Source organism: Emys orbicularis, chromosome 7 (assembly GCF_028017835.1).
Source record: "Emys orbicularis isolate rEmyOrb1 chromosome 7, rEmyOrb1.hap1, whole genome shotgun sequence".
NCBI lineage: Eukaryota > Metazoa > Chordata > Testudines > Emydidae > Emys > Emys orbicularis.
This window is the reverse complement of record NC_088689.1, coordinates 118120634-118134390: the sequence shown is the minus strand read 5'-3', so window position 1 is coordinate 118134390 and position 13757 is coordinate 118120634.

Below are 13757 nucleotides of genomic sequence, written 5' to 3'. Positions count from 1 at the left end.
AATCCTTTTCACAGCCACTGCTTCCCATGATACAGAACCTCCTGCCTAGTCTGTGAGTGTGGCTTGCATTTCTGGTTCCTAGGTGTATAACTTTGCATTTGGCTGTATTAAAACCTTTTTTTTTAATGGGCCCATCTTACCAAATGATCCAGATTACTCTGTATGACTGCCCTGTCGTCATCATCATCACTCCACCAATCTTTGTCATTCACACATTTTGTCAGCGGTGAATTTATATTTACTTTCAGATCAGAGATTAAAACATTGAACGGTGTTAGGTCTAGTACAGAGCACTGTTGCTCTGCAATGGAAACATCCCCATTGACAACTACTTTTTTCCCGTCAGTTAGCCAGTTCTTAATACATTTAATGTGTGCTCTATTGATATTGTACAGTGCTAAGTTCGTAAGGCATCTCACCATTGACTCATCCCTCTCACAATATATCCAGCCATGTCCAAATCCTGCTGCTTTCTTCTCTATAGCAGTCTAAAAGCTGATCTGTTCTTTCTATCCACACCAATGAAACTCATGTCCAGGCCTTCATTGTCTAACATCATGAGTATTATAATCCCATTTTTTTTGGATTCCCTATCATCCACATTATCCAACTACAGTCCATACCGAACACAGAAGCTAAGGTCATCTCTCTTGCCCATCTATCTGACAATATCACCAGATCTTTGAATCCCTCCAGAAGCTCCCTGCCTTCCATGTTATTATTATTATATTTATCAACAATATATAAGGCCCAACCGGCTTTTGTTGTGTATCCTAAACTCCTACAGAGAAGCTAACTTATAGCTGTAATTTCCTCTAAAACAAGAATAAGATCTCATTTAACACATCCTATTTTGTCAAGTCACAAGTTGGTGGTACTATCCTCCATTTTCTGCTGAGATGTGTTTTCTTCCATGAACAGGGCTCTAACTTGATTGCACTTCATCAGGAAGTAGATAATGAGCTATAATCATGTTAACGTCTCCAAAAGAGTAAATTCTCAGCAGGGTAAGTGGAAGATAAGATGTACTATTTTAGAGGCATGACCCATAGAAGTTAATCACAGAGGCGCGATTTCAGTGTGAACCAGAGAAGAATCTGGCCCAATGTAGTCAAAGTAAAACCAAAAAAGAACTCCAGCAAATTCTGAATTTTTAACTCCTACTACCGTAGCTGAGCTGTTCTACTGGTTGAGTGCGAGTGGAATACTCTTTTTTTAAAAGGTTAGAGAAACAATATTTATTCACTCATAAAGAATCATCTAATCAATGCATATGCCATAGAGAATAAAAACTTTATTCTGAAATAGAGAATATCAGAGTCCAACGAAGAGGAATTTATTCAAGTATAAAATGTAATGTCTCTCGCCTGCAAGCACTTATGAACATGCTTAACTTTAGTCCCGTGATTAACCCCATTGATTTCAATGGGACTATTCATGGTAGTATAATAAAGTATTTGCATAAGTGTTTGTGTAACACACATGCCTCCTGGGTGTGGTGTTCTGTCCCATCTAGTGGCACTGAGACCACTTAGCGAGAGATTAATGAGTCTACTCTAGAGCCTTAGCTAGGAGCTATATGGCTTTTAGCTCATGCAGTATAGCAGGGATTGGCAACCTTTGGCATGCAGCCCCTCAGGGAAATCCACTGGCGGGCCAGGACGGTTTGTTTACCTGCAGCATCCACAGGTTCGTCCGATCACAGCTCCCACTGGCTGCGGTTCACAGTTCCAGGCCAATGGGGGCTGCGGGAAGCGGCGGCCAGCACATCCTTCAGCCTGGGATAATAATACGTTTCATATATTAGTGCAGTCTCCAACGGGGCTCACTAGTGGCCTTATTTAAGTCAATGGAAAAGACTCCTATTGACTTAATGGGCTTTGGAGCAGCCCTTTTCTGGCTTGATCCTGTACCCACTGAATTCAGTGGCAAAGTTCCTACTGACTACAGTGGTGCAAGACCAGGTCCTAGAAAGATAGGTGTGGTTTTATATTATCAAGCAGGAGAAATGCATCAACACAATGCATTCTTGATGTTGACATTCCTGCTTAACCTACACTGGATGCCTTTGAAGCTGCTTCACCCTTTCGGTGCCATTGAACACATTTAGATAATATACCCTTGGGTATTATGTCATGAGATATTTCCTGGATCCTCAGATATAAAGACACAGAATATAGATTGCACACATAATATGGACCTAATACCAATGAACAAGGCACAGCATTACTGAATGTTCCACAGTTATGATGCTTGTTTTGGGCCACATGTAATGCCGACCGAATGACTCACATTGACCTCAAAGGGCCTTTAGAGTCCTGCCAAAAGTACAGATCATAATTTGGATCATGGTTCTCATTGTTACAAAGCTTTGGAGTCTGCAGTTGTGCTTGTGTGCGTGTGAGCAAGGAAAAGCAAACACATAGTGGAGCATTTTCCGATGGATTATGAACAGTAAGATGACAAATGGGCATCATTTTCTATTAGCAAAAAGTATTGTAAGAAAACGGGACTTTGTGTGACCATAATAAATGTTACTGGTTATGGTGTTCAAGGACAGCAGGTTTGGGTTATAAAGATATTAAGTGCCTTAAAAAAAAACTATTTGGGGGGAAGGAGCCTGAGAGAATGAAAAAGGAAAACAAGACAGCAGTGGGTATTTTTGACTAGGCCCCAAACAGCTGTTATAAGTGCTTCCCAAAATAGGTCACTTTTATTTTATATTTAAATTTCATCTCAAAGGTGTAATATTCTTTCTTTGCATTCAGTTTGTTACATCTGATACCAGCCAGAAAGAAATAGAAAAAGCACTGAAAAATTTATACATGCACATTAAAATGTTAAAATCACTAGGTTTGCATTTTATAAAAGAAATAGAAACAGTCTCGCTGCTGATAGAGGAACCTGGGATTCCCCTGGAACACCAGGAACCACAGCCAGAAAAGGAAGAGACAGGTTTACCAAGAATCCCCTCCTGCTCCTTTCATTGTTGCTGGCAGCACCTTTCGGCTCTACTTCAGAACTGTGAATTTTTTCGAGTCACTGAAATGCAGTTAAATAGGTCTAAGCACAGATAAATACAATGTAAGACAAGATGATCCCAGTACAATGCTTTTAAAACAAATTATTTGGAGATCAGAGAGCGGTTGTCCCTGCCGTATTATATAATGATGCAATACAAAAAAATACATGCCTCACACCTGGACATGAAGAGCTTTCTTAGGTGGACTTGAGAATGTGTTTACTGGCTGGGAAGTAAAGAAACTTAGCAATGTATAACTTTCCGCATGGGTCAGGTTTTCTAAACCTTTTATCATTTCTGTTGCTGTTCTCTGGACTTTCTTCAATTTTTCCACATCTCTCCTAAAGTGTGGTGTCCAGAATTGGACGTAGTACTCCAACTGAGGCCTCACCAGTGCCAAGTACAGCATGACAATGACCTCTCGTGTCTTACATACAACACTCCTGTTAATATACCCCAGAATTATATTAGGTTTTTTTCACTGAGCTCAGGGATATGGGGAAAAGGTTAGCTTGTTCATAAGACATGAAGTTCACTCCTAGGCAGGGGGTCAGTACAAGTTTATGTACCACTTATGTCCTGTTTAAGCCCTATTTTTAGATCTCAAGTGAGACTTGAGTGGTGCATATACCTTAGTGCTGGCTCTCTGCACTGGGGTGAATTTCACTCAAGGTGAATTGCACTGAATTTCCCAAATTATAATCAGGGTAAAAAGTAAAACATTACAGCAGAATATTAAAAATAAAGTGAGCTGCAAGGCTTGAATATTTGATGTTTTAATATTCATTAAAAAACAGTAATTATCTGATTATATCTGTCAATTCTGGAACATTAGCTTACTTCAGCCTTTTAACTCTACAGTTAATTTTTGTACAGATTAATTAAAATAAAAAGAACTCTGCTTTGTGTGGCTTTTTTATTCACAAACTTCTTTTTTACCTGAGTCTTTCTTTTTTCAAACAAGTTGCTATCATTTAAAGTAAACCAGACACCTCCCAAATGGAACAATCTCTTGAGAGATGAGAAATGAGATTCTACAAGAAAATGAAAATGTTTCATGTCTCGCTTTCATCTTCTGAAAGGTTACTTTAAAAAGTTAACTCCGGAGGAAAAACAGATGTGTCCTGAAATTAAGCATTCAAAGCCTCCCTAGGAAAAGCCCATTGCACCTACACAAATGATGAAGGAAAACATGTCCTGAAAATAACATTCAATTCTACTATTTTAGGCATGAGACCAAGTATTGTTTTTTTCTTGTTGAAACACAACAAGTTCAGTACTACTGAGATAATGTATTCATCAAATATAGGAATGACTTCTGAATTTAGAGTGTAGGGTCCAATCAAAATCCCATTGATGTGACGACTTCCCATTGACACCACTGAGAGATGGATTGTGCTCTACATTAGGTCAAAGCAAAATTGTCCTTCCTTTTTGCCAAAGTCTTAAAAATATCTGTACATATATATTTTTAGTGAAACTGATTAGCTCATAAATCAGGGACAGAAATTTGGGCCCTGAATTTTCCCATTTATAAAAGAGGGATAGTAATGCTTACCTGCTTTCTGTAAAGCACATTGAGCTCTGGCAATGGAAACTGCCATAGCAGTATTAAATATTATTATGTAGAAATCATAGTTATCACTGAAGTGCAGCCGCCAAAGGAGTGGATGCACACCGGGCGTTTATACCAAGAGGCATATTCAACACTACGTCTCAGATAAAGAAATGTACACTCATTTATCCAGGGTAAGCCTCCGGACGAAAACAGATAGACAGACAGTCCTATGAAAACTATATAGACTGAAAGCAATATGTAATTATCTGATCTTGAATATGCCCATAACACTAGGGCTAATATAACCCTACGAAAAGGGTCATGCTCTCTAATAATAACTAATCATAGAAATGTAGGTCTGGAAGAGACCTAAAGAAGTCATAAAGACCAGCCCCCTGTGTTCAGGGAGGACCAAGTAAACCTAGGCCATCCCTGACAGGTATTTGTCCAACCTGTTCTTAAAAACCTCCAATGAAGGGGATTCCCCAGTGTCTCTGGGAAACTTAATCCAGAGTTTAACTACTCTTATAGTTAGAAAGTTTTTTTCCTAATATCCAATCTAAATCTCCCTTGCTTCAGATGAAGTCCATTACTTCTTGTCCTACTTTTAGTGGATATGGAGAAAAATTGATCACTATCCTCTTTATAACAGCCCTTAATATATTTGAAGACCGTTATCAGGTCCCCCCTCCGTCCTCTTTTCTCAAGACTAAACATGCCCAGTTTTTTTTTACCTTTTCCTCACAGGTCAGGTTTTCTAAACCTTTTGTTGTTTTTATTGTTCTCATCTGAACACTCTCTAATTTTTCCATATCTTTTCTGCAGTGTGGTGCCCAGAACTGGACACAGTACTCCAGCTAAGGCCTCACTATTGCTGAGTAGAGCAAGACAATTACCTCCCATTTTACATACAACATTGCTGCCAATACACCCCAGAATGATATTAGCCTTTTCCACAACTGCATCACATTGTTGACTCATGTCCAGTTTATGAACCACTATAACCCCCAAAACCTTTTCAGCAGTACTACTGCCTACCTTGTCAATCCACATCTTGTAGTTTTTGCATTTGATTTTTCCTTCCTCAGCGAACTGTTTTGCACTTATCTTTATTGAATTTCATCATACTGAATTGAGACCCATTTTCCAATGATGATTAGGCTTGGCCAAATTTGGTTTTGGTCATCTAGTGAAACATCAATACTTATTTTTAAACATTTTAAAATTTTGTATCAATTTAAATTTTCACAGTTGTAGGAAATTATGGGAATGTCAGACCATGGGAGGATTGGACAATAATTATCTACTGACAGTAGACACTGAGATTCAAAAAGTTTAAATCTTACAACCATTGAAACATAAATTGTCAACATCATATGTCAAAATAAGCCAAGTTCTAATCAGTCAAGTTCTAATAAGTTCTCAAGCAGCATTTTTCTTACTTTCCCTATCTGTACATTTTGATTATCAATGGAAATATTTTTGTCAGTCTGTGTCTGTATGGTGAAATCCTTGTTTACCAATAAAAATAGAATCATTTCAAGCCTAGTGTTTTGGCGCATAGTTTAACATCTCAGCTGAAAAACAACTCTGATGATACAATGCCCCCTAGAAGCATGTTGGGGTTGTGCTTTAGTACTGACTTAAAAGGAATTCATTCATTAACCCAAGTACAGTCATCACATAGATTTTCCACGGAGTTCTGTCATCCAGGTACCAAATCAAACCAGATCCTGCTTAGATTATGAGATCTGACAAGATCAAAGCCAAAGGCGGTATGACTGGAGGCCAGTAGAGCACATAAAAGTATTTATACAACGCTAAAACTTGTTATTTGCGCACCTTATTAAAATGTACCAGTAAAAAAAGCAATTTGTATTATTCTTTTATTCTTCATTAATTAAGCATTTATAAGTGTTACATTAAATTTGACCAAAGAGTTTTGAAGTGTTTGAAAGTTCTGTTCACGTCAAGGCATATATTGGAAACCAAAATCATCTTCTGACTGCACTGCATTGATAGCATTGTCACGAACACTTAATAGCATAATGCAAATGAGAGGAGATGACATCTATTGTTGTTGCTCTTGATGGCTAGGTCTTTATGCATTTTACTCCCACATTAAAAAAGATTGCGATTCCAAAGTGAAATTTCTCCTAAACATAAACAGAGAGCAACAATTATGTACACGGATAATGTAATAGACTATTTTTCCCTTTTTGCTCTACTGTAGTTGACCTATAGAATATAGGTAAAATGATACTTGATGATTTTTTATATCCTTATGGTTGAACAAGCTTTGTCAGTATTATCAAAAGCGGATTACCTTATTATCCATACAGTTGGTGATTTCTGCAAGCAGTTGTTTGTTGTGTCATCTCATTACTTCAATAATTGCCCGGTTCTAATGCTTACACTTTTTGTTTCTGACTGAGTTGTGGTAAAATAGCTACAGTATAACTTTGAGCTTGGTTTGAAGAAATAATGATGGGCCAGATCTTCAGCTGATGTAAGCCAACATAGCTGGATTAGGCCATTCCTGAGTATGTGTGTTTAGCACAGAAGGTGCTCACCTCCTCCATAACCATCCAATAAAGTGCAAGCCTATGCCTTATGTGTTGTTTTTTACATAAACAGCTTTTCAAGTGATGTGTGGCATTTAAGGCAGAAACACAGTATCCACTTGATTTCTGGCAAACTTTCTCTTGAGCTGTCTATGACTTCATGCACCATGGAAAGAGATGTAGTCAAGTCACCCCTTAAAATTTAGAGGGTTGTGGGAATAAAGTCTTATTTTAGCTGTCATCTGTAGCCTCTTGCATTTACACTAATAATTTCTTCAGAAATTCTCTCCAATTCATTTGACATCTAACATTAAAACTAAAAGTAAGACAATGAGGCTAGGCCTTCGGGATCTGCAAATAGAGGAAATGGCCTAGCATATAATTCAAAGGTGGAACATTACTCATAATGGAAAGCAGGTTCATTCCTCCTTCTGCTCCTTGGTTTGTAGAGGCCATTGATGTTCAATTTCTAATCCAATAATAAAGGGCACCAATACCCTTAAATTATTTCCTGAAGTCTTTACGGAACCCCATTCAGAAATCAGGAATAAATGTAGTCCATTGAGCCGAGAGAGAGACAGAGAGATCTGCTCATTCCTTTCCCTTCTGCTAAATGACATGTCTGCTGTAAAATGCACTAATCCAAACTCAGCCCCCTTTGGCATTACTTCATCATCTGTCTGACTGACTGTGAGTCGCACTGAAAGAGAACAGCTGTGCAACTACCAGTGAAACAAGAGCAGAGTGCATATTTGCAATGAAACAGATTAAGTAATCTGGAAAAAAAAAAAACAATCACTGCGCCAAATTTCGTTCCTAGCTGCATTTGGAGGTGTAAATCTTGTGATGCCAGTGGATTCACTCTTGCTTCAGTCTGGTGTGCGAGCGGGATTTGGCCCAGGCACTGCAGAACAAGGCTTAGATGGAGTTCAAAAGCCAGCACAATTGCTGTATATAAACAATAAGGGTTGGCAGACACTTTCTTTTTGTTTTAAATGATGAATTGCATTGTCTGGTCTCTTTGTCATGCTTGTCATTCAGACTAATGCATGAATATTCATGTTTTTATTTGCTAGTGGGGTCTTGTGTAAAGGAGGAGTAAACTGCTTTTGTTCTGAGCTATTGAGCTAGATTCTCCACTCATTTTCACAGGTCTGAAACCAGGGTAACTCCATTGACTTCAGTACAGTGGTTCTTGATTTATACACGAGTATGTGAAATCTGAGCCACTCCCACCATGCGTTTCATTATTCGAAGCATAAATTATGGTTTTGGTAGAAACATATGTGAGTTAATGATTATTTTATTATCATGACCATTGTGTGCATTTCTAAGCCTGCATTATGTGCATTTGGGTACCTGCAAAACGAATACAAATCATCTCGCTAAAAAAGAAGCACCATCCCATGTTCCTCCCTTTTTAAGCTACTTTCATAAAGCTTTAGAGGCGATTGCATTTGCATTTCTGAGAATTTGTGCATGCTGAGTTGCCTCTTCATAGACTTTATAGCAAACAGAAAAAACAACAATAGAGCATTTAACTAGTACTAGCTGGAACTCAAAGGGCCAGATCCTCAAATCCACTGGAATAATTGCACTAATATAAATTCTGGCTGGGATATGCTTCTGAAAATGCTAATGAAGCATTATGCAAATTCTGCAGTAGCTGACATTGCTGTGCAGTTGTCTAAAGTAATGGTTCCTGGATACTGTACTGTATTCAATAGTCCCTTCCTGAACAGACAGTCTCGTTCTGTTCAGGTCCAGGTTTATGGAGCTAGAGAGCCATGGAGATCCCTATGCCTGCATATTTACTATGATGAACATGTTTCTGATGACTCCTACATCATTTTGTTTTTTTTTAATGTGTATTATGGCCTTTTGAAATTTGACAAATTGTCAGCTATACATAATCAGATGAGATGAGAGAATAGCAAAATGGACCCTGATGTATGTGACAGCGTGAAGTGCAAATATAATAGCAAACGTACAGTTAAATAATTCAAATGATAAGGACGTTATGTAGTAATGGTGATTAATAAAAACGCATATCGTTTTTTTTCTTCTGCTTCTCTCGCTTAGATACCACATTGACTTTCTTTTAACTCCCTTCGTGCACCGCCACCTGTGTAAATGCCTGTTGTCCTACTGCTGAAGTAAAAGATGGCTAACAGCTCCTTTTCTAGAATCTCAACTGATAACATTGTAACATATTAATCTCATAATATTCCCTTTAAAATAATGGATCAAAAATGTGCAGTGTTTGATGCTTGCTATGCTCCCAAAAAACCTTCTCTATAAGGTGTGTAAAGTAGCAATGATAAAATGAAATCACCATCCGTATCTCTGTCTCTCTCTCTCTTAATCACACACGCGCACACACACAGAGACACACACACACACACACACACACACTTTTTAGTGGTATAGGACTGAAGCCAGGGGAGTCCACAGCTGCCTGTTTAGTACAGCTTTAACTCCTCCCTCCATTGGTGAAGAGGCATAAAAGAGAATTAATTTGGATCAAAGTGGTCACATGACTTGCCTTAGCTCCCACTAGCCTGATGCAGTGGCCCCTGAAGTCAGGGAATCTTTCCATTTATTGTCATGGGCTTTGGATCAAGCCCATTGTGAGTTTGACTGGGCAGGAATGAAACACAAACAGGAATCAATGTGATGAATATGTAGGTCTCGCTTATCATAGATTTTAGAGAGGATAAATACCTGGAAAGAAGCCTAGAATTAGTGCCAAATTTTATTTCTGGTGTTTACATAAAACTAGGTCATATTTTAAGGTCAAGTGGCAGATTAACATTTCATGAAACACATAAGGACAGGTCAGATCAGAATAAGAGTAAATATGCAACTTTTAAATAAATGTCTTCATTACTTGTGATTTCCCCAGTTTAAGTGTTGACAAATTGGAAAAAGAAACTTGCTCAAGAACAATTGCATAATGGCCAGAACTAGACAAATGTCATTGGAAGCAATGCAATAAAATGTTCCAGCCAGAGCCAAATGAAATAAAGATGAGCTGAAGAGCAACTAGTTATTTTTGCTAGGGGCTTGTGGGCTTCTGAAAAGTGATCTCATCTAGTGAACAATCAACTTTCCTCCCCAGGAATTCAGATTAAATTTAATCAATTAATAGAGTTTCCATTTTAGCCAAACAGCAGCAAAAGTAGAGTTTTATGTAAATTCCTCAACCTTTCTTTTTACTCCTGCAGAAAAATAGGAAGTGACTAGATAATGGGCTGTTTTAAAAAAAAAAAGTTAACTAATATTTGTAAAGGCACAGAAATGACCATATGTGAGTTATATGACCTGCTTCAAATGATGTGTCGACATTGTTATCCTGAGGCTTAATATACTTGGACTGGACAGTTCCAAGAATAAGGAAGGAGGGTTCTATAATTAGAATAATTACTTTCTGCTGTAATCAATGACTGAAGCTGGTAGATGCATGCCTTTAAATTTTGCACTTAATCTGTAGATGAAGCAGTTCCTGCAACTGTACCCACTTTTCTCTAAGGAATGTAAGGGTATGTCTACACTACGAAATTAGGTCAATTTAATAGAAGTCGATTTTTTAGAAATTGATTTGATGCAGTTGATTGTGTGTCCCCACTAAGCATATTAAGTCGGCGGTGTGCGTCCACAGTACCGAGGCTAGCGTCGACTTTTGGAGCATTGCACTGTGGTAGCTATCCCACAGTTCCCGCAGTCTCCGAAGCCCATTGGAATTCTGAGTTGAGCTCCCAATGCCTGATGGGGCAAAAACATTGCCGTGGGTGGTTCTGGGTACAGGTCATCAGGCCCCCCTCCCTTCCTCCCTCTGTGACAGCAACGGCAAAAAATCGTTTCTTGCCTTTTTTCCTGGGTTACCCATGCAGATGACATACCACGGCAAGCATGGAGCCCACTCAGCTCACTGTCACCGTATGTCTCCTGGGTGCTGCTGGCAGACGTGGTACTGCAGTGCTACACAACAGCATCCCCTTGCCTTGCCTTGCGGATGGCAGACGGTACAATACGACTGCTAGCCGTCATCGTCGTCGTCCTGTGGGTGCTCCTGGCCGACCTCGGTTAGGTTGGTTGGGGGCGCCTGGGCAGACATGGGTGCTCCTGGCTGGCCTCAGTGAGGTCGGTCAGGGGCGCCTGGACAAAAATGGGAATGACCCCAGATCATTCTCTTCTTTAAGTTTTGTCTAATCGAGATTCAGTCCTACCTGGAATATCATGCCAGCTGGAGGCTTCTGCCTCAGGCTGCTCTCCCAGTCGGCAGCACCACGCGGTCGTACCTACCCCAGCCTACCCCTTGATCCCATGGCTCATGAAGCCTGGACAGTAGTAAGGAGCAGTTCAACTACAGGCTGAGCAAGTGCAGAATGGTGGTAGAATGTGCCTTTGGACGTTTAAGAGCTCGCTGGCGCAGTTTACTGACTTGGTTAGACCTCAGCGAAACCAATATTCCCATTGTTATTACTGCTTGCTGTGTGCTCCACAATATCTGTGAGAGTAAGGGGGAGACATTTATGGCGGGGTGGGAGGTTGAGGCAAATCACCTGGCTGCTGATTACGCGCAGTCAGACACCAGGGCGGTTAGAAGAGCACAGCAGCGCGCGCTGTGCATCAGAGAAGCTTTGAAAACCAGTTTCATGACTAGCCAGGCTATGGTGTGAAAGTTCTGTTTGTTTCTCCTTGATGAAAACCCGCCCCCTTGGTTCACTCTACTTCCCTGTAAGCCAACCGCCCTCCCCTCCCCCCTTTGATCTCTGCTTGCAGAGGCAATAAAGTCATTGTTGTTTCAAATTCATGCATTCTTTATTAATTCGTCACACAAATGGGGGGATAACTGCCAAGGTAGTCTGGGAGGGGTGGGGAAGGAGGGAAGCACAGGGGTGGGGTAGTTGTAGGGGCACCCCCTAGAATAGCATGCAGCTTATCATAGACGTTCTCCCCCTTCTAACCATACAGCCATTACTCAAAAAATACAATACAGCTACGAAGCTACCACATGCCTGGTTCTGGCTTCCCCAGGATCCAGCAGGCTTGAGGGAGAGTGCTACAGACTGTTTCATGAGCAGGAAAATTCTGTACCTCTGATAGAATGACTGGGGAGGAATCCCATATGGATGTCTTCATGGAGGTTTTTTTAAGGCTGGGACTTAAGAAAAACCAGAGGAAAGTCTGTTTTCATAGAATCCATCCAGTTTTACACTGAGCTGGTGTAACCCACACACCTGCCAGGAGTTGTGTTCTATACCATCTAGTGGCACCAAGACCACTCAGAGAGAGAGATAAAATGAGTCTGCTTAACAGCCAGTTGGCTTTTCGCTCATGCGGTAGAGGCTCATGTACTAAGCTCCAGAGGTCCCATGTTTGATCCCAAACCGGATCTGTTGGTGTTACAAGTGGGGTCTCATCCGGGATTTCAACTGGGAAGTCTCTGAAGCTCGGGATGCTCTTCCTCACCTAGGGGAAAGAAAAATGAGACTGCTTAACAGCCTGTTGGCTTTTAGCTCAGGTAGTAGAGGCGCATGTACTAAGCTCCAGAGGTCCCAGGTTTGATACTGAGGTCTGTCGGTGTTCCACTAGGACAAGACATTTAGAGTTTAGGCAGTGGTGTGTGCAGTGCAGATATCCACAAGAAGGGTAATGTAACAGTTTTTGTGCATCACTATCTAATTTCTTTGCCTTAAATTATGAGGCTGTCCAGTAACCTGATACATAGGTTTAAAGTTTAGAACTATTCAAATTAGTCTACAGACATACGACTTTGTCTTAAAAGCTGATGCTTTTTTCTTTGCAAAACTGGGGTATTTCTTTTCACAGTGGTTCATTAGTGCCATTTCTTTCGATGCACATATTCATCCTTTCCCCTTCTTCTTCCTACTCCCCTGCATAAGATTCTCATAGTGCTTTGGAATAAAAAAAAAAGTATGGCAGCATTTCAAGCAGCTTTTACATCTAAACTTTACATTTTCCTTTGTTTGAAAAACTGATTTTGATACCCTTCAAAACTGGCCCCCAAATTATGCAAAATGTCATGTACATGAATGAATCTTTTAATGTACCTTATCTGAGTTTCATGTTAATAATAAAACCCCAGACCAGGCAAGTTTCACTGCTTGTGATTTGTTGCGAACATTAGCTACAGCTGTAATGATCATGAATAGCTTATACAATGTCAGTAGTTTTGGTCTGGTTTCAACTGATTAACCCTGAATTCTCCATATTCTCCTGGTACTATAATTCTTTCACATCCCAGCCTGTTTGGTATTATTGTGGTTATGTTGTTTGTTTCATATTTTTTCCCCACTAGTTTTTTGTACCAGTTTATAACAACTCAATTAAATCATCACAAAGTCTACTGTTTCTCAGTAAGGATCAGATCAATTTTCTTAGCTTTTCTTCCATAACTAAAGTATCTATGACGTACTTTCTCTCTGCTTGTTCTAAACTATTACTTTACAAAATCCACTATATTCTTCTTAAGGTATTCTGTAACAACGAATCCGATGCTTGCCCTAGGTGAGGTTAGATCGGTGAGATCAGGCCATCTCTGTTGATTTATATTCAGTTCCCCAAGCAAGATACCGAAGCATTCTGC